Source organism: Piliocolobus tephrosceles, chromosome 2 (genome assembly GCF_002776525.5).
Source record: "Piliocolobus tephrosceles isolate RC106 chromosome 2, ASM277652v3, whole genome shotgun sequence".
Classification (NCBI taxonomy): Eukaryota; Metazoa; Chordata; class Mammalia; order Primates; family Cercopithecidae; genus Piliocolobus; species Piliocolobus tephrosceles.
This window is the reverse complement of record NC_045435.1, coordinates 76,218,733-76,238,705: the sequence shown is the minus strand read 5'-3', so window position 1 is coordinate 76,238,705 and position 19,973 is coordinate 76,218,733. Positions and strand designations below refer to the sequence as shown.

Below are 19,973 nucleotides of genomic sequence, written 5' to 3'. Positions count from 1 at the left end.
TTGTATTTTTAGTAGAGATAAGGTTTCACCGTGGTCTCGATCTCCTGACCTTGTGATCTGCCCGCCTTGGCCTCCCAAAGTGCTGGGATTACAGTCGTGAGCCACCACTTTTTTTTTTTTTTTTTTTTTTTTGAGACCAAGTTTCACTCTTGTTGCCTAGGCTGGAGTGCAGTGGGGCAATCTCGGCTCACTGCAACCTCTGCCTCCGGGGTTCAAGCGATTCTCCTGCCTCAGCCTTCCTGAGTAGCTGGGATTACAGGGATGCGCCCCCACTCCCGGCTAATTTTATATTTTTAGTAGAGATGGGATTTCTCCATGTTGGTCAGGCTGGTCTCGAATTCCTGATCTCAGGCGGTCTGCCCACCTTGGCCTCCCAAAGTGCTGGGATTACAGGCATGAGCCAATACGCCTAGCCTGCCTTTAAGCATTTAATGGGATGTTAGGAATATGGTACTGTAATTTCTCCTTGGGTATAAAATATAGTGCAATCACTGTTGCCCCTACCCTAGCAGGCATATGGCAATGACCTCACCCCATAGGGCAAACACTAGAAATTTCTGCTTCAGAATTCCATCTGGCTTTGGTTACTTTTTGATCCTTATGATTATTATTTTTATTTGAAACAGAGGCTCACTATGTTGTCCAGGCTGGACTTGAATTCTTAGCCTCAGGTGATTCTCCCACCTCAGTCTCGAAAGTCGCTGGCACTATAGGTGGGCACCTTAATTTTTTTAAAGAAAAGAATGCAATTGCTGGGCATGCTGTCTCACACCTGTAATCACAGAACTTTGGAAGGCTAAGGCGGACGGACCTCGTGAGGTCAGGAGTTCGAGACCAGCCTGGCCAACATGGTGAAACCGCTTCTCTACTAAAAACATAAAAACTTAGCCAAGCATGGTGGTGCATGCCTACAGTCCCAGCTACTTGGGAGGCTGAGGCAAAAGAATTGCTTGAACCCAAGAGGCAGAAGTTGCAGTGAGCTGAGATCATGCCACTGCATTCCAGCCTGGGTGACAGAGCTAGACTTTGTCTCAGAAAAGAAAAGAAAAGAAAAGAAAAGAAAAGAAAAGAAAGAGAAAAAGAAAAAAGAAAAAAAGAAAAGGATTTAATTTTTAAAAATCAGCATGAACTGAAATTTACTTCACAATGGAATTAAAGACCCCCCAAAAGTCATAATATGCTTAATATGACAATATCACATTGTTTGTGTGAGTTATAAAGTTGGATGGATTTGCACTGGCATCTTTCAATGTTTTAGTGAGAGAATCATGCATCATCCAAGGAACTCTGATGTAAAAGACTGGACATGAGAATTATTACAGCTTTGAAATTCTGCCCATTTCCTACACATTTAGTCAGATTTAAGAACGGTATGGGCCTATCTTATCCAAAAATTAGGTTCTAAAGTCAGTACATAAATTGTATCATCATGTGATATGACTTTATCATGTGACTTTACATTCCTGAATATAATATGGTCCAATATCCTCAAAACATATCAACACTCGGATCACTTCTTATCATTCACACCATTATTATCAAGACGAAACCACCATCACCTGTTTTCTGAGTTATTTCCAAAGCCTCCTAATCAGTCCCAAACTTACTCCCATGTAATGTATTCTTCAAAGAATCAGTAAATTCTTTAAAAAAATAAACAGATGAGATCACAGCACTACTTAACACCTCTAATGTCCTCCCAGTAAAATCTGTACCATGGCTTACAAGGTCCTCTCAATTTGATTTGCCCCATCCCTATCCATCTAATCCCAATTCCTACCACTCTCCCTCTCTCTCACAAAGCTTCAGCCCCGCTGGCTTTCTTGCTGTTCCTTCAACATTCCAAGATCTTTCTCTCCTCGGGGACCTTAAACCTTCATACCTCTGTCTGCAATTGTTTTCCTCTTAATACTTCCAAGGTCTCCCTTTTGAATCCATTCAGTTTACTGCACAAATCTCATGTCTTTAAAAAGTTTTTCCTAGATCTCCTATCAAAAATAAGACCCCTTTCCTAATACTCACTATCCCCTTTTTTTATTTTCCTCCTAGCACCTGCAACTATATAATTTTCTTGTTGACATGTTGATTATCCATCTTATCCACTGAAATATAATCCCTATGGGCACAAGTATTTGTGTTTATTTGCTGCTGAATCATAGCATCAAGCATAGAGCCCGGCACCTATAAATTGCTCTATAAATTCCTGGCGAATAAATGAATCAATCAATAAATGAATCTTCCAACAACAGGATCCAACACAAACCAATGTTCAGATACTACGAGGTCTGATAATGTGGCTAAAGGGGCACCTGTTCTTGGTTCCCTTTGGTGAAAATCTGATAATCAATGAATGGCAAGCATATTTACATGTTTAAAAGTTTGCCTGCAAGGTAATCTAGTCTTGAGGCTGTGTAATAGGAGTAAGTATCTATTAGCTGGTAGGAAACACATGCACACATATACACACATGCATGCACACAAACTACTCTGATCTCTCATGTCTGAAACAACCAGACTACATTTTTACCCGAAAAAATTATGGTAGATATTAGTAATGTAATCAGCATAAAATCAGCCCTAACCAGAGAGCAGAAACATATTGAGTTGTTTCTCCAGGAGGGAAAGCAGGCTGCAGTTACTTCCAGAAGATCAAGAGATCAGCGTATGAATATCTAAGACATGTGTGTGTATTTTTCTGCCACAGGGAGTTTTCACACAATACACAAACGGAGGATCAACTAACAAGCTGCCAGCCGAGGACAGATTCAAGAAGTTTCAAAGAAATGCTCTGAACCCCAAAATAACAAAGGAAAACACGTTTTGAAAAGTACACAAAGACTCTTAAAAATCTGCCAGGACTCCTCACCAAAATGGCATGTTACACATCCCTTTCTCTATCATCTATACCATCTGGGCTTTCCGTACCCCACCAGCACGGTGTAAGAATGACTATTCATTTGCACCCTTGCCCATATAAGTTATTTTAACTTAAAAAAATCATTTCCAAACCTGTAGGTTAAAACACGATGTCCCCCTGCTTTAAATTTGGAGGTCTCTTAAGTTGCTTACAGTACAACCTCAGGATTCATTCATGCTCACTTTGTAGCTCCAAAAGAAAAAGCTCTCAAGGAAGGCCAAGTGAAATCCTGGACAGGCACTGTGATGAAGAAATAAGGGCTGCTGCTTAACCAAGAGTCAACCCAAGCAGTCTCTGTGAAGTTCTTTCTCACTGCTTCTGTTTATTTTCCTCCTCAGCCAAGAAAAACAAGTAACAGCAGCATCTTGAATTTGCCTTACAATTTACCAAGCACCTTTATTTTCCTCAATGATCTTCACAAAAATTCGTACTATGGATAAGATGACTCTGCTTTCCAGATACAGATCCAGAAAATGGACTTTCCCTCAGTGTCTCCAGTTATTAAGTGGTAAAACCCAGACTAGAACCTGTGTTTTCTCATGGCCTGTTTAAAGTTCTTTCTACCATGGCATAGTTCCTTAAGATAAACCAAGTGAAAGAAAGGTAACTTTCACTCACAATTCACCAGAGGGGGGTAAAAAAAAAAAGAGGAGGGGGAAAAGGAGGAAGGAAGGAAAAAGAAGAGAACAAAGGCAGTCCCCATTCTCCCAGGGCTAATCTTCTACTGCCATGTTCTTGGACTAATTCTAAACTCCACCTAAAGTTACGATTTGTAACATCAGTGCTATACCCAGCCGAGCCTGCCTGTTTGGTTTCTGTTAGCTTTGACCAAAAGTGCCAGTTATTACACTAAAATTCTGTTTTGAGGTTTATCATGAATACTGGTTTCTAAAATTCTTCATTAAGAAATGTTAGAAAACACAGCTCTCAGTCAATTGCCATGGGGCACAATATCCAGGGACTACCTTTCTTTGTTCTTCCCAGTATCAGGGACACCAATCCAGATGGAATTACATCCAAAAGTAGCCTAAGGCCACGTTTTTGGAATAAAAACACAAAGGACACAGGCTGATTTTAGGGCAAATTTTAGGTCTGGCATTTTATCATTCTGCTCTAGATCTAGAGCAGACACTCTACTGAAATAACTATCATTGCTTTCAATGGAAACCCCCACCCCTCCCAGGCCCTTCCAGCTCTGGTCAGGATTCAGTCGTCCATTCAACAGCTATTCACTGCACGTTCACATTGTGCTAGGTGCTGCGCATACAACGAAGAACAAGATAGACACTGTTTCTGTTCTTTAGAGATGACATACTAGTGAGAGAGACACACAAAAGACAAGTAAACCAACACAGTCATGATCGATTATAATACATTAAAGGAAACAAACAGGGGCACTAATGGAGAATAAAGAAGGCACCTTCTTTGTTTAGGATGGCCAGGCAAGGCCTCCCTGGAAAGTAAGTTAGTAACAGAACTGCCATTAACCCACTTAGGCCTAGTGTTCCATTATTGGAACACTAAGCATGTGGGAGTTATCTATATCCTACTGTTCAAAGTCATCACCAAGGTCCGATTTTTCACTCATGCAAAAAGTCAAAAAATTGCAACCTCCAGCATACATGAGTTAATGAGCATTCCTTCCTTGACCTACACATGCTTCAATCCATATTCTTTCCCTTAGTAGGTGGCTGATGAACAGGTCAAAAACAAAACAGGCCATGGTAGGGATGGCATCAGGCATACCAAAAAGTTCTGCTTTAGAAATCAGTCATGAAAGGTCATTCCGGTTTAAATTACAATCAACATATAGGAGCCAGAAACTCCCATCAGGGCAAAAATGGCCTCTTTATATCCCATCAAGGAATCATTTATCTAAGATGGCAAGAGGTATATTGCCAACAAATCCACAATTCTGTTTCCAATTAATGCAAACTTATAATATTCCAAGCTGTTATTAGATTTCAATTAATAACCTGTGATGCCTCATTAATGCAAATATGCTCTTCGTGGTGCTAAACCTTCATTAGTGAAACGGGTCCAATGCCATGACGGTTTCATATGATAATGGAACTATGATTAAAAGGCACAATTAATCATTTTCTTCTACTACATAATCTCTGTGACAGTTTACTTATGCCTATATGAAGCATTTGTTTCTTGCAAACAGCCAATTTATATTTAAACTCTTCAATAGCAGAAAGAAAAGCAGAAATATCATACTAAATTATCTCTAATAATTGCAAAGAATCCCAGCACCAAGTTAGGTTGTTCAAGAATAAGGACCTGGCATGATGGCTCACACACACCTGTCATCTGAGCATTTCGGGAGGCCGAGGTGAGAGGATCGCTTGAGCCCAAGAGTTTGAGACCAACCTGGGAAACATAGTGAGAACCCATTTTTACAAAAAAATAAAAAATTAGCCAAGCATGATGGCATGCACCTGTAGTCTCAGCTACTTGGGAGACTGGGGTGGGAGGATCACCTGAGCCCAGGAGGTCGAGGCTGCAGTGAGCCATGATCGTGCCACTGCACTCCAGCCTGGGTGACAGTCAAAAACAAAAAACAAATAAAAAAACACACACACACAAGTCACAGAGCTGGTGCCATTCTCTATTAAGAGCATAAAGTGTCAAACAGCAAATCTCAGTCACACAGCTGTCAGTGCTTCTTCTCTCTCGTCTGTGTACTCTCCATTCTTTGAACCCTGAATTGCTCCACCAGCAAGTTCCAGCCAGCAACAGACCTGAGCCAAACACAGCAAAAACAGGACACTATTACCACCCCTTATTTTCTCCCCAACTATTCCATGCAGCAAAGTTTGACTTGAAGCGAAGCTGCCTGGAACAGTCCATTACTACTACCTGCCCAGTGTCCTTCCCCAATTCTGACAATAACACTTTTGCCTTTGCAGAACTGCCCATCTTTCATATCCATGTGGGCCTGGCTGAGTGGTCAATTGCAGCTCTTCCCTCAAGCAGCCAGAGAGAGAGAGTCATAAGCAAGGCAGGGCCATCAAATACCCCAATACTCAGCACAGTGATTGATCCAGGAATGGGCTCCTGAATCCAGCAGTCTCCTGGTTTTTTTTCTGACATTCATTTACTGCTAATAAAGAATACCACGTTGACTCCATGCTTTAGCTTTGTTTGCTGTTTGTGATTTGTGGAGAATCGCAGAAGTGAAAAGTAACAAACACATGTCAGGGGCCATCCATCTCACTCCAACCTTCACCTCAACCATCACCCAAGTAAAGTCCAGCTCCTTTAGCCTCCCTCTCTCTCAGTCCCCAGTGTTACTTATTGCCAAGAGACAAAGTGTGCAAAATCCACACACTTCTCCTTCTAAAGTAAATATGGTTTTAAAAATCTATTGAGATTTCATTTTAATTGTTGCTTAGTAACCATTGCAAGATTGGAACTGGTTCCTAGCTTAAAAAATAACACTATAGAAAAGATCATTTAGGGTGAGGTGTGGTGGCTCACGCCTGTAATCCCAGCACTTTGGGAGGCCAAGGTGGGCAGATCATGAGGTCAAGAGTTGGAGACCAGCCTGACCAACATGGTGAAACCCCTTCTCTACTAAAAGCACAAAAATTAGCTGGGTGTGGTGACATACGCCTGTAATCCCAGCTACTTGGGAGGCTGAGGCAGGAGAATTCCTTGAACCTGGGAGGCAGAGGTTGCAGTGAGTCGAGATTGCACCACTGTATCCAGCCTGAGCGACAGAGTGAGACTCCGTCTCAAAAAAAAGGTGATTTAGATATTTAAAATTAAGCTGTCTAAAACTTGAGTTGTTTTAAAACTCAGATGTTATAGTAGCTTTGCATCAGAGACACAATCCTAAAAAATTTAAAATAAAACAAAATGACTGGGTGCAATGGTTAACACCTGGAGTCCCACCACTTTGGAAGGTCAACGGGAGACAATCACTAGAACCCAGGAGTTCAAGAACAACCTAGGCAACATAGTGAGACCTTGTCTCTATAAAAAATATTCTAAAAATTAGCTGGGCATAATGGTGAGCGCCTGTAGTCCCAACTACTCAGGAGACTGAGGTGAGAGGATCACTTGCGCCCAAAATGTTGAGGCTGCAGTGAGCCATGATTGCATCACTGACTTTCACCTAGGCAATGGAGTAAGACCCTGTCTCAAAAATAAATAAATAAGTATAAAGCAAAATGTTTGAGGATTGTATTTCAATAATGCCAATCTATTCCTTGTCAATGTTTTGACCTAATCGTGACTCTGTCCTCTTGGCAACAAAAGTAATGCTGCGTCAACGTGCATTAGTATGCTAGCAAAACTATATTTCTTTCATATGTAGTTATATATTAAATATATAAAATAGAAGTGTTAGATATGGCTGTTATGATTAAGATATATCTTTATTTAAATAGCTATCCCTTATTGGAAAATAAATATTGATTTATAAATTATTTGATTAATAAATAAATACTTATTTATAATATTGACTTTTAAATATTTTTGATTTATAAACATTTATTGATTTATAAAGTGCACATGATGTAATAATGGTTTCAGTGCCTCTGCCAACAATCACTGGCTGGTAAGCGTTGCTAGAGTAATGGATTGAGAAATGCAAAATGGCCTGAAAGCATGGTACAAAAGACCACAGTGAATGATCAGTTATGTCTGCCAAGGATGTGGGACTCAGAAATGGTAGTAGGCACACCAAGAGCTTTTTTTAAATCTACTGCCATGTGGAAAAGTCCAGTTGTTCTGCCACTAGCTGCTTCAACTTTGCGAAGTCACAATTCTCTGGTTCTCTGTCTACTCATCTTTAAAACGAGAGTTTTGATTAGATGACCTCTTAGATCCCTTCCAGTTTGAATATTCTATGATATTTTGGAAAAAAAAAAAAAATAATAGCTCTTGTATTAGCATCCCAAGCAGTCTGGTGTGGGGCTAGCTAAATACAGGCAGCAGTGAGCTTCCATGTGAAAGCTCTGCAGAAAAGGCAGAGTAGAGGAAGCAAACTTTCACTGAGCCATTTAGCCTGGAAAATGATGCCTAAAAAGCAAATTACCCTGTAAGACGACTTGGTAGGAAAGTGCACAGTGAATGATAAATCCATCATCTTCTCACATATATTTTCAAAAATTATTCCGACAATTATTTCACAAAGGAATTAAATGTCCATGATTTCTTAAAAAAAATACACAATTTTCATGACAACCTTTCAAACATGTCTTCGTTTCATAGATGGAAATGTGCTTGAGTCTCAGGATGTTTGCAGCCACAGGAACTGGAAACTGTTTCACAAAACAGGAAGTGTAGAGATCGGGCACGTTCAGTGACTTCACAATGTTATGGGTGACCCCAGATCTTCTGAGCTTTTTGCTCTATTAACCTTGTGAAGGCTTTGTCTTCAGGCTAGTTCCCTGAATGGTGATTAGATGGCTGTCTGTAGCAATTGGTGCTCTGTGCTTCCTTGTTCAATTCCTGAAAGAGACTACTTGTTCTTCCTTAGAAGCATGAGCAAGGTTCTCCTTACTGCTATGTGGTCCAAATTTGTTCCTACCAGCTCATCTTTGAATCTCTGGCAAGACTGATGGAATTATTCTGATAAGGGAGCAAAGAAGAAAAAAGAAAACCCTTGACATCTGGAAACTGCTCAACTCATATAGCTGGGCCTTACTGTTAGAAACTCACCTGGCACCCATAGCCAGGCCACATTATTATCCTGCTGGGCATAAACAACCTCGCAGAACACAAACAACTCAAGAAAACCCACTCTGAGACTATGATAAAGTAAGACAAAACGAGACTATTTCATAATTTCTTTTCTTTTTCTTTTTTTTTTTTTTTTGAGACAGAATCTCTGCCCAGGCTGGAATGCAATGGAGCAATCTCTGCTCACTGCAACCTCCGCTTCCAGGGTTCAAACAATTCTCCTGCCTCAGCCTCCTGAGTAGCCAGGATTACAGATGCCTGCCACCAGTCCCAGTTAATTTTTGTATTTTTAGTAGAGATGGGGTTTCACTGTATTGACCAGGCTGGTCTCAAACTGCTGACCTCGTGATTTGCCCACCTCGACCTCCCAAAGTGCTGGGATTACAGGCATGAGCCACCGCACCCGGCCTTATAATTCCTCTAAGCACAGAGAAAGAAACGATCACTGCACAACTCCTAAGATACCAAACATCCCTGTCCATTTGCTAGTAAGAGTGACTGCTATTTTATTATGAAAAACAGCCTTAGCCTCGCTTTAGACTGTCTTCCCTTTAGAGATTTGGGATATTCCATCATAAAATTATCCCCACTCTGTGACAGCACCCTATCCAGAATGAATCTCCCTCCCTTCCTTAGACTCTCCCCCTAATCACCCAACTGAACTCCAAATTCCTTCCAACACCCTCTTACTGAGATACGCTGTGGTTGTCTGTGGTATGTGTTCTCCCTCACTGCAATGAGCAAAGAACCCAGCTTCATCTCCAAGGGTGTTCCTGCAGGTCTCTAGCTAGAGGGCATTCATTCTGATTTTAGACCAATGTTTGCTAACCTTTTTGTTGTCATTATTACCTACCAAGGAGCCTCTTGAGACTTTTTTTTCTAATCACTCCCCACCATTTAATTCCACAGATATACTGTATATGCTTTTTGTTTGAGGGGAGGGGATTTGAGAGAGGGTCTCACTCTGTTGCCCAGGCTGGAGTGCAGTAACCCAGTCATGACCCTCTGCAGCCTCAACCTCCTGGGTTCAGGTGATCCTCCTGCCTCAGCCCTCTAACTAGCTGGGACCACAGGCACATACCACCACACCCAGCTAATTTTTGTATTTTTAGCAGAGACAGGGTTTTGCCATGTTACCTAGACTGGTCTGAAACTCCTAGGCTCAGATGATCCACCCCATCTTGGTCTCTCAAAGTGCTGGAATTATAGGTGTGACCCATCGTACCCAGCCAATATGTGTGTTTTATATATACAAAGGGTAAGATTCTCTCCCCTTATACACATCCTCACAAGCCAATTTTTGCTTGGTTTAAACTAAATTATAAGGAGGTAGAAAGGAAGTTGAAGAGTCTACCACAGTATGTTTAAAAGCACACACCTTCTTAGCAATCTATTTTTTTAGCACAGAAATAGTAACATTCCATGTTTTTTATCCCTTTCCATACACCGGGCATTGCTCTTACACATCTATTAATTTTACACAGATTAAATAATTTTATCCATCTAAAAAATCTATGTGGTAGATGCTAGAATTATCCCCAGTTTAAAGTTGAGGAAACTGAAGGACAAATGAGCCAAGTGTCATGCCCTAAGTCACTAGGTTAATAAATGGTGGAGACAGCAAAAAACTGCCCTCTAACTCCAGGGAACATGCTCATAACCATGAGGACACATTGCCTCACACTCAACAGCGGCTCCAGAAACACTTGCTCAATGCATGCACAAATGAGCAAACGAGAGTCATAATTTGCGTGATACTACACTGTCTTGTTCCAAACACAAACAAGGCAGTAAAAATTACGAACATAGGGTAAGACTTAAAACTAAGATGTCTGCTACATAGAGAAACATATTGGTGGAAATCTTTCAGGGCAAATTTTTATAGTCTCTGCTGCATGACTGTCAAAGGTTTCAGAAAACTAATCCTATTCTGTGCTTGTGTGTATGTGTGTGTGTGTCTGTGTGTGTATGTTCATAGGTGAAAAATGCCTTGGTTAAGAATGGGAGGGAGAAAGGGAAGAGGAAAAGGTAGTATGTTTTCCCCTAAAAGTTAGAGATTCCAAAGTGATGATGACATCTTCCAACCACTAGATGAACACAGTTCTCCCTCCCCGTGACCATGACGGCTCATTTGAACTTGCTGCTTCATGGTCATAAGGCCGAGACTTCCTGGCCTCCTCATGAGCCACCACATTTTCCACATTTTTAGAGCATTCTTCCTACAGAAGAAACGTATTTTTTGCATTGTTTTTACAACTATCTTTTTTGTTGTTGTTCTAACGTCGCCAAGGAATCAAGAACCTCAAAACCTATCTTCTACTGAGGTCAAGCCATCCACTCACAGGACTTCTTCCCAAGCTGGAGCCCTTCGTTGAGCTGATTTTACACAATCCAGTAGAGAAAGAAAATGGCTTTTGTGATGAGCATCTGCTGTTTTGTTAAAAATGTGGTTAAAGACATTAACAAAAGTGACATTACCAGCTGTTGTAATGTCAAGCAGCTTAGCTAAACTGTTTTTTATCAAATGACAACATATGACATCCAAATCAATTCCAAACCAATAACACATTGTTACTTGTAAAACAGAGCTGAATGAGAGTGAGAATGAGAACATGTGTGTGAGCGTGAGAGAGAAAGAGAGGTTAATTAAAATACAAATTCAAATTTATCCTGAAGTAGGAACAACAGACAATAGGATCCTGAGAATTTTCATTAAGAAATTTTTAACTTTATTCCAAACAAAGCAAAAAAAAAAAAAAAAAAGATGACTATGCAATCCATATTCTTACACAAGAAACAATGTATTTCTTTTGTAAAATTCTTGTAATAGCAAAAAGATATGACTGAGTTTCTGGCCAGTTAAAATCTGAATCTGACTTGGCTTCTGTCCTTCAGCCACATACCTCTTAACGAGTATGACAATCACAGGAGTCTTGTGTGGCTATGTTCGGTCTCCCTATTTTTATCTGCCCATCACATTCAATTATCAGGCTACTAAAAGGTGGCACATTGGTCACAGCATAGCCAGCTGTGTTGTCTTTATGGCTGAAAAGCCTGTGGCAGTTGAAACAACCAACACCCTTCCCATGGGCATCAAGAAGCTTGTAAAAGCAAAACGGCACAACGTCTGCCTGCCTGCCATAGCCATGGCCAATCCTGAATGAATGTTTAATTTCCACAACTGTGATGAGGGTAGGGCCTGACTTGTGCCAGCGCTTAGAAATCTGTGGATATTTCATGTGCACAATTATTAATAGTGTAATTCACAAATGCCAAGTCTACCCTTAAGGCCTGAGTTCAGTCCTGCTCTGCTAGAGTTGGCATGACTTAGTATCAAAAAGAAGACACTTCCAAGGGCATGATTCTTCCTGGAAGGAAAACACAGGAGTGTGCTTAGGGGATAGGCCGCTTGCCAGGAACAGAAGGTACGCTGCACATGCAGAGTGTTTCAAGGTAGGTAACTCAGGAGGGACCTGCATTTGGGGGAAAAAAAAAAAAAACACCAGAACCAACAGAAGAAGCAGAAATAAACAAGCAGCTGCGTGCCTCTATGTCTACTACATGAAAGGAAAACAGGGCTGAAAGTCACAATCAGCATACGGAGACACACGAAGAGGGGCACCTGGGAAAATCAATGTGCATCAAGCTCGATGGTGCCCGTTTCCTCAAGGAGCTCACTGCATTATCACAGGTGGATAAAGTCACCCCTTCAACTGGCACAAGGAGATGATGCTTCTCTGCTGAGATTGGATTAAAGGCGACACTGATGGTAACAGCAAAAAGAAAGTAAACTGGATGTTGGAAAGAATGTTCAACAGCAAAGCCACAGTAAAGGACAGATCACCAGGAGAAATGTATGGGAAAATGTTAGAAAAGTACGGAAAGCCCTAGAAATTTCAAAAGTCCAGCTCTGTGAGGGGACAGAGGAAGGGGCAGCATGACCTGAAAGGCCATTCTAGTGCTATTACTATAGGATAGGAGAGTTTCCTTGAGGGTATTAGGTTTTAGGTATCCAATAAAGGAAAGACTATTTTGAATATTTTTAAAAATGTTGTTGTGCCATTTTATAGTATCTTCCAACATAGAACTTTTAATTTTACTCTTGGAATAAACCTGTACATTTTCTATAGTCACCTGTCTATTTAAGTCCTCTATTATAGAAGAGGTAGAATTTAAGCCAAATGCCAGAAGTAGGGGTCCGTTAGAAATTCTCAAGTGCTTGTTCATTTCTGGATTTGCTTATTGACTCATTTATTTAACCAATGAGATCTTGCTGTCCAGCCTCAGTTTCCCTAAATATTTAGAAAACAGATTGACCATGGGATCACAGTAGTGAGGAATCTGGTTTTTTTTGATAGTGCTATTTGTTAAATATTCTGTATTATCAGATGCCCTACTGTGTGCTTGTATATAGACTTCATCTCATTCTAATGCTAGAATCATAAATCATAAGATTTATGAAACGTGTTTCGTTTTTACCTTCTTTATAGATGAGAAACTGGCTAGCAATCACAATTAATGAGGAGAAGTTAAAATTGGAACCCAGGACCGATTTCAGAGCCAGCATTTGTTAGTCACTACACTACATTCCTCCCTATAAACTTCTAAAAACACTATTCACAAGTCCATCATTCCCCTATGGCTTCCCTGGATATTGACAGACCTGGATTATACTGGGAATTTTTGACTAAGGTAAACATTTCAACTGCAAGACCTGATAGAATCTCTCCTATGAGAATTGGTCTCAGGCTTACAACAAAACTAGCAAGTTCTTTCAGGGTACACGACACTCCTGTTTGAGACAAGACCCAGAACTTTAAATAATTCTAACAAAGGTCCTAGTTTCTCACACAGAGCTCTTGGTTTTGGATAAGACCCCTTTAGCCTAGACTGGACTGAAGACATGAGGGGAAGTTCTGCAAAAGACATTGTGTACACATTATCTCTTTCACTGACCTATGGCTCTGCAAGATGTTCCTTACCTGGAAACTGAGAACTACAAAGGTCAAGGAAGGTGTCCAAACTCACTCAGGTCCTAAGAAACAGGGCACAGATTCAAGCTCAGTTGTATCTGCCTCCAAAATGAGTGTTCTTTTCTGTTACAAAACATGCTACTATGTCACCTCCAAAGGTAGGTAGGTACTGCCTTTACCTACACTAGTATTCCTGAACTCACCTTACGTCTCACCTAATGTGAAAAGCCCGCATGACCCTCTGGGATGTACAAGGCCCTGGGTAGTCCACAACCACCACCCCTCCATGTACACATCAGCCCCCTTTCTTCCTGTTAACTGCCACAGAAGCCTCCTTCTGTTCCTCCAAGGCCCTATATGCTTTCCTTTGTACAGGTGTTTCCCCTGTCAAGAAAACCACTCCCTGCCCATCTCTGCCACCTTGCTGACTCCTGCTCACCCTTCAGATCTCCCTGGAGGAAGCCTCCCCAGCATCCCTGACAGGCCAGGTTTCCATGCTTTACAGCAGAGTTTCTCAACCTCAACACTATTGACATTTGCAGCCAGGTGATTCTTTGTTGTGGGGTCTGCACCGAGCATCATGGAAAGTAGAGCAGTATTCACTAGATGATGGTAGCACCCACCCCTCAGTTCTGACAACCAAAAATGCCTCCAGACATTTCCAGAAGTCCCTGGAGGACAAAATCACTCCTAGTTGGGAATCACTAATCTATTGCTCTTTAGAATCACTTTCCTTATCTTCAGAGCACTGGTTCCAGAGCACAGGATGTGCTTCTGTCATTCTTTGACCATCTCCTCCATGTGACAGTGAGTTTCTTAAAGGCAGAGAGAGTGCTGGCTTCTGCTTACCCTTAAATGCCCAGTATTCAGGGGTGGGCCTGGCTCAAAACAGGATTCCAAGAGAAACTTTTTTTTTGGAGTTTCTACCTAAAAAAGGTTTAGTGGGAGATCATAAACTTTAGTTAGCTAGTGGAAGATTGCCGAAGCTTTTCTGAATAAAAACTAATGCCAGCAGAGTTCAGCTCAGGGGAAATGAACCCCCAGCAGTATGGACATTAACTAAACACCCAACACATCAGGAGAACTTCCTGCCAAAGGTGTTAAGAGGTTATCAGCAGCCCTGACAGCACAAACAGGTGTCAGAATGACATCCCACCAAAACGACAGCGGGGCCCTAATTAAAAGAAGAGGCTGTTCTTTGGCAAGTATTGTCACGCAGCCATGGTACTGCTGGGATGTGGCAAATCATACCCATCTAAAAACACACACCATGACCTGGCATCTTTGCCCAGCTGTGCCATCCCATGCTTCCGTGATGGAAATTAGAAAATAATGTAACTCAGCTGACAGGTTTATTAAGACACAGAAGACATTACAGAGGCCCTTTTGACATTCTAATCTCTAACACAGTCAGGGGGAGACGCTGACTTGCCATCATTATTGAACGTAATTGGTCAAAAAAAAAAAAAAATAAAAGAGGTGAGCGAGAAGGAGAGCAATCCTATAGAGCTGTCAAGTTAATTATTTGGCTTACACGTGTGTTCAGTGCTCTGGATCTGCCTACCCCTGGGCTTGCCAGTGCTTCGCCAGTGTTTTCTCCATCCTCATCCCTAGTTTGGGATAGTTCAATCTAAAGCTATGAGAGTACATTTAAAGCAGAATTTTACCTTGGCCAAGTTATTTCCTTGCCTAATTATACTTACATATCAGTCCAAATCTCCATTCTTCCCTATGGCTCTGTCCCGTTGGCATACCAAACTCCAACTTTCCAGGACAGATAACCCAGTTAGAAACAACCAACTTGTGTGAAATGCCACACAGAGTCACAACACAAAAACAAGTTTTATTCAGATTGAATTTAATTTCCTAGGCAGTTTCGATCACAGATATGAAACCCAGACATTTTCACAAGCTGGGCAAATAACCTGAATGAGTCAGGTAAGCCAGATGGGAAGCAAAAGGAAGTGATGAGGATGATGACAAACAGGAACAACAGGCTCTGAGCTCAGTGTTAGCAGAGAAAACCCACCGTGCCAGGGAAGCTGCTGATGCTACTCCCTGGCTGTAGGCCCACCACATCCAGAGTAGATGCTCAATTAATATTCAGTGAATGAATGAATGAATGAATGCCCGAGCGTTCACCCTGTTGTTTCCATGTCTGTTATTTCCACCAGAAGAATGATTTTTAGGCTTAAATCTCCAGTGCCTTCAGCACAACCGTCATTTGGAAAGTGACGAACTTTAGGAATTAAAGAATGGAAACAAAGGGTACATGGGAGTCACTAATGCATGTGGGAGACACCATTAATGCCACTTCCAGGAATGGGGAATCCATACAGCTCACTGTCATAAGTGATGTTATTTCCAGCTTGTTAAGGGTGAGCTTCATTTAGAATAGCTTGGAAGACCATAATATTTTGCAATAGGCGCAGTGGCCTGTCAGGGATACAAAATGAAGACTAAGACTAACAATGTCAAATGAGATTATAATGATACCTATCTTTGCTCAAATAAGCAAAGGGAAAAAGCACACCCCCTGCCTCTTCTCCTGTCCTTAAAGAAATTCCTTTTCCCCTTACTTAGTACTCTCAAGGAGTAAATATATATGCTCACACATACCATCATCAAAAGGATATTGGTAGGAGCGAACAATACAGAAGAGTATAACAGGAAAAATACAGGTCCCACTACTGACAGGTGTCCTCAGTGAACACTTTCAGGGCTGTGTGTGTATATTTATGTGTGAAACATAAATAGGATGGTGATACCTTACAGCAACTTCTGTTTTCTTTTTCACTCGACATCTATAGCTTTTTTTCATACTTATGAAAATGCCTACTTCGCTCTTTTTATCTACTGTTCAGTAAAACTAACTTTATAAACACAAAAGGCCAATTTTTCTCACATTCATCAAGGAAAGGCTCCTATAATATTGTGCTCTTTTTTCTATCTCTAATACTATGTGTAAACAAATCATGAGAATCAATTAAAAAGTTGCTGACATTGGCTTGTTTCTATTGTAAGGACTGTTTTTACATAATTTGGGCTTGAAAAAAAAATAGGGTTGTCAAAGCATGAGGTAATTAGAAGAGAAGCATTACCAAGGGGTGTTAGGAACAGGAAATGTATTTTTGAGGAAGGTTTTGGAAGAGGAGTTATGCATTCGAAGGGTTCAGAATGATGGGCCAACTATTCCTATGTACAAATTGAAGACATTGTATAAACACTACAAGAATTGAATGTATACTCATCTTTGGCTGATATTTCAAACTTCCAGGGACAGATATTTGTCCTTATGATAAACATACATCCAATATGTGTTAAGCGCTCAGAACATGTCAAGCAGTGTGCTAAGCAGTACCCATGTACTATCTCACTTAATTCTCAGGCTCTCCCTGAAAGTAAGGTACTATCATTATCTCCAGGGGAAAGATGACGGATTTCAGGTTTAAGGCTACACAAAGATTGCTGAGGCAGCAAAGATGAATCCCAGCAATCTATCTCCAGAACTTGGACTCTGACCTTCACATTATACGTTTTAAAATGCCACAGACTGACAGACACATAAAATAGTGTTGCCTTCATGTCCTGGGTTTCTCTTCTAAAAGCAAAGCAGATTTTTGTTTTCTCTTTCCCTAACTAGATTTCCATTTTGTTTGGTGAGCTTAAGGGGGTGCCCTGCCACATTAATACCAAATATTATATCTAGGGTGAGAAGGAGAGAAGAAGAGCAAACAGCAAGGTCCTTCAGAAACTATTGGTACCTGCCTCCCAAGATAGGGCAGGTTGACCTTATCAGTGTGGCTGACAGTCCATTTGCTCTAGTCATGTACCTGTGAGACTACTTTCTGCTCCCTAAATATGCCAAACACATACCATGCTTTGCATGGGAACTCTCCACCCCTCGCCACCACCCAGTTATCCACATGAAGGAGCCTTTACTTTCATCAGATTTCTGCTCAAAGACTGTCTTTCTCCCCTTTCTAAGAGTTCTGCCTTATTAATCTCTTATCGTGTAATCTGTTTTGTGTTACTTTTGGTACTTGTGGAAATAAAGTGCCATATATAGTCAAGTGTTTTGTGAATGTCACCATCACGTTAAGCCTCATAGACATCCCACTTCTGGAACAATAGAAGTATGATGCTTGCTAACTATTTGTTGACTAAAATAATACATTGCATACTACTTGAAACACATCTCTTGTTATTCTAGTAGGCAGTATCTAATCAAAGTTTGTGCATGTATGTACATATATCCATATATGCAGACGCATATGTGTACACACACACACACATATTTGCATTTTGCAGTTTAGACTCTTAATTACCAATAGGGGAGACTCAATAAGTAGGATGATAGACATGCAACTAGTATAAACCAACTGAATTACAAACACAGAACTTAGAGGGTAACTGGGCATTGCAATAATTGTGAAGGAAGATATTTAGTGAATGATTAGTGAGCAACTATGTTCTGATATTTGTGAATGAATTGTACAATCTTCATTAATTTAACAGAAAATTCATTTTTGTCCTGTTGCCCATCCTGCCATGAAAGTGGAGAACTGCTCAGAATCTAGGTTTAGATAATAACATTTGTAAAAATTAAAATTTGTGGCTGGGCGTGGTGGCTCATGCCTGTAATCCTAGCACTTTGGGAGGCTAAGGCAGATCAGTTGAGTTCAGGAATCTGAGAACAGCCTGCGCAGCACAGTGAGACCTCATCTCTACAAAAAAAAAAAGGCAAAATTAGCCAGGTGTTGTGGTGTGCGCAGTCCCAGCTACCTGGGAGACTGGGGGGGAAGATCGACTGAGCCTCAGAGGTTGAGAACTCAGTGAGCTGTGATAGCACCAGGGCACTCCAGCCTGGGTGACAGAGTGAGACCCTGTCTCAATAAGAAAGTAAATAATAAATAAATTTGCTATCGACTTGTCCTGAGTTGATCATACAGCTATAGTTAACTATGAATTTATTTCTCATTGTGGTGTTCATGGTTGCAGAAACCCCAAAAATTCCTAGTCAGTACACAGACAGAATAAACATTTGAAAGAATTGCCTGTTGGGTGAATGAATGAGACAAGAGACTGACAGATTTCATCCCTCCAGAGAGATATCTTCTATTCCTTCTCTATGATTGTTAGGCTGATGCAATTAATCTAACACATGGAGCAGATTTTACCCTTCATTTTCAAGTACATTGTCTATTAACAGTTTCCATGAGCCTTCAGATTATGCAAGGTTCTTGTTAATGGATCTCTGCCAATACCAACCATCGAGCTAATGATCTGAGCTTGCCAGCTCCAAGGTGAAGGACCACTCTTGGGTATATCTCTCCAGGACTCAAAGAAGAATCGCCTCTCCAAATGATCTTGGAGAAGCAGGTGTCCATTCTGCCTGCCAGAGAGTCTACCAGCACAGGGTGGGGGCATCGAAGGAGGAGAAAATAAAACCCGTTAATTCATATTGGTTGAGATTATTGACTTCACTTTCAAACAAGATAAAGGGAAAAAGGAAGAGCCGTGTTTTTGAAAGGTAAGACAGAGGACATTATCCTGCATTTCATCAATGTCAGCTTTTTCACGTCAGGCGACGGTATATCTCCTGTGACTTGTCAATGGCACCACACAGTGAAGCTAAAAGGTTGAAGGTTATTTTTGTAACGATTGATACTCTTTCTGCTACAGCAGTCAAGCATCTGAAGATTCTTCCTTTCTCTCCTCTGCTCTGGTAAATCCTGTTTAAAGCTCTTGGGTGAAAGAGCTGCAAGCCCCAGCAGATATCAAACGTGAAACACTCACTTGACATATCGTGATGTGTGCTGCTATTCACTGCTTGGTTTCAGGCCCCTTCCAAAGCACTTGCAATACAGTTGGAGGATTCTTTGAATATGGAGTAAAAGTACGTGGATGACCTAGATTGTCAATGGATTCTCTTCAACCAAGTAAGAAAGTAAGTTTAGGTCAGTACATGCCATCAGCTAATGGAAAGACTGCCCAAAATTGTGTGTGCCAAAATAATGAAAGAATGTGCTGATACATCAGTCTACATTTGTTTCCTGCCCCTGTCCTTCCCACTTCATAGCACCAAATAGAAACACACGAACAGAAATTCCAATGAAACATAAGGAATATGTGAAGGATCTCATAGCTTTCAGGAGTAGTGTAATACCCTGAAAACAGTGTGGTCATTCGGGGCTCCACAAATTAGGTAGAAATAAACATGCATCATTGCATAGAGCAGGAAGAATAGCAAAAACAAGCCGGCTAATTTATAAATGTCACATACAGTGTTCTTTGTTTCATTGTGTAGGGAGGCAACATGTAATGAAAACATTAAAAACTATCTTTTGGTGATAACTGCTGTTTTAAACTGACAAATTTATATA

At 40.9% G+C, this 19,973-nt stretch overlaps 1 protein-coding gene across 1 annotated transcript in view; it reads right to left on the bottom strand.

The window, feature by feature from the left end:
- The window catches only part of FHIT (fragile histidine triad diadenosine triphosphatase), a 1,513,705-nt gene that overhangs the window by 428,811 nt on the left and 1,064,921 nt on the right, over positions 1 to 19,973 (bottom strand). The gene's annotated exons all lie outside the window — the stretch shown is intronic.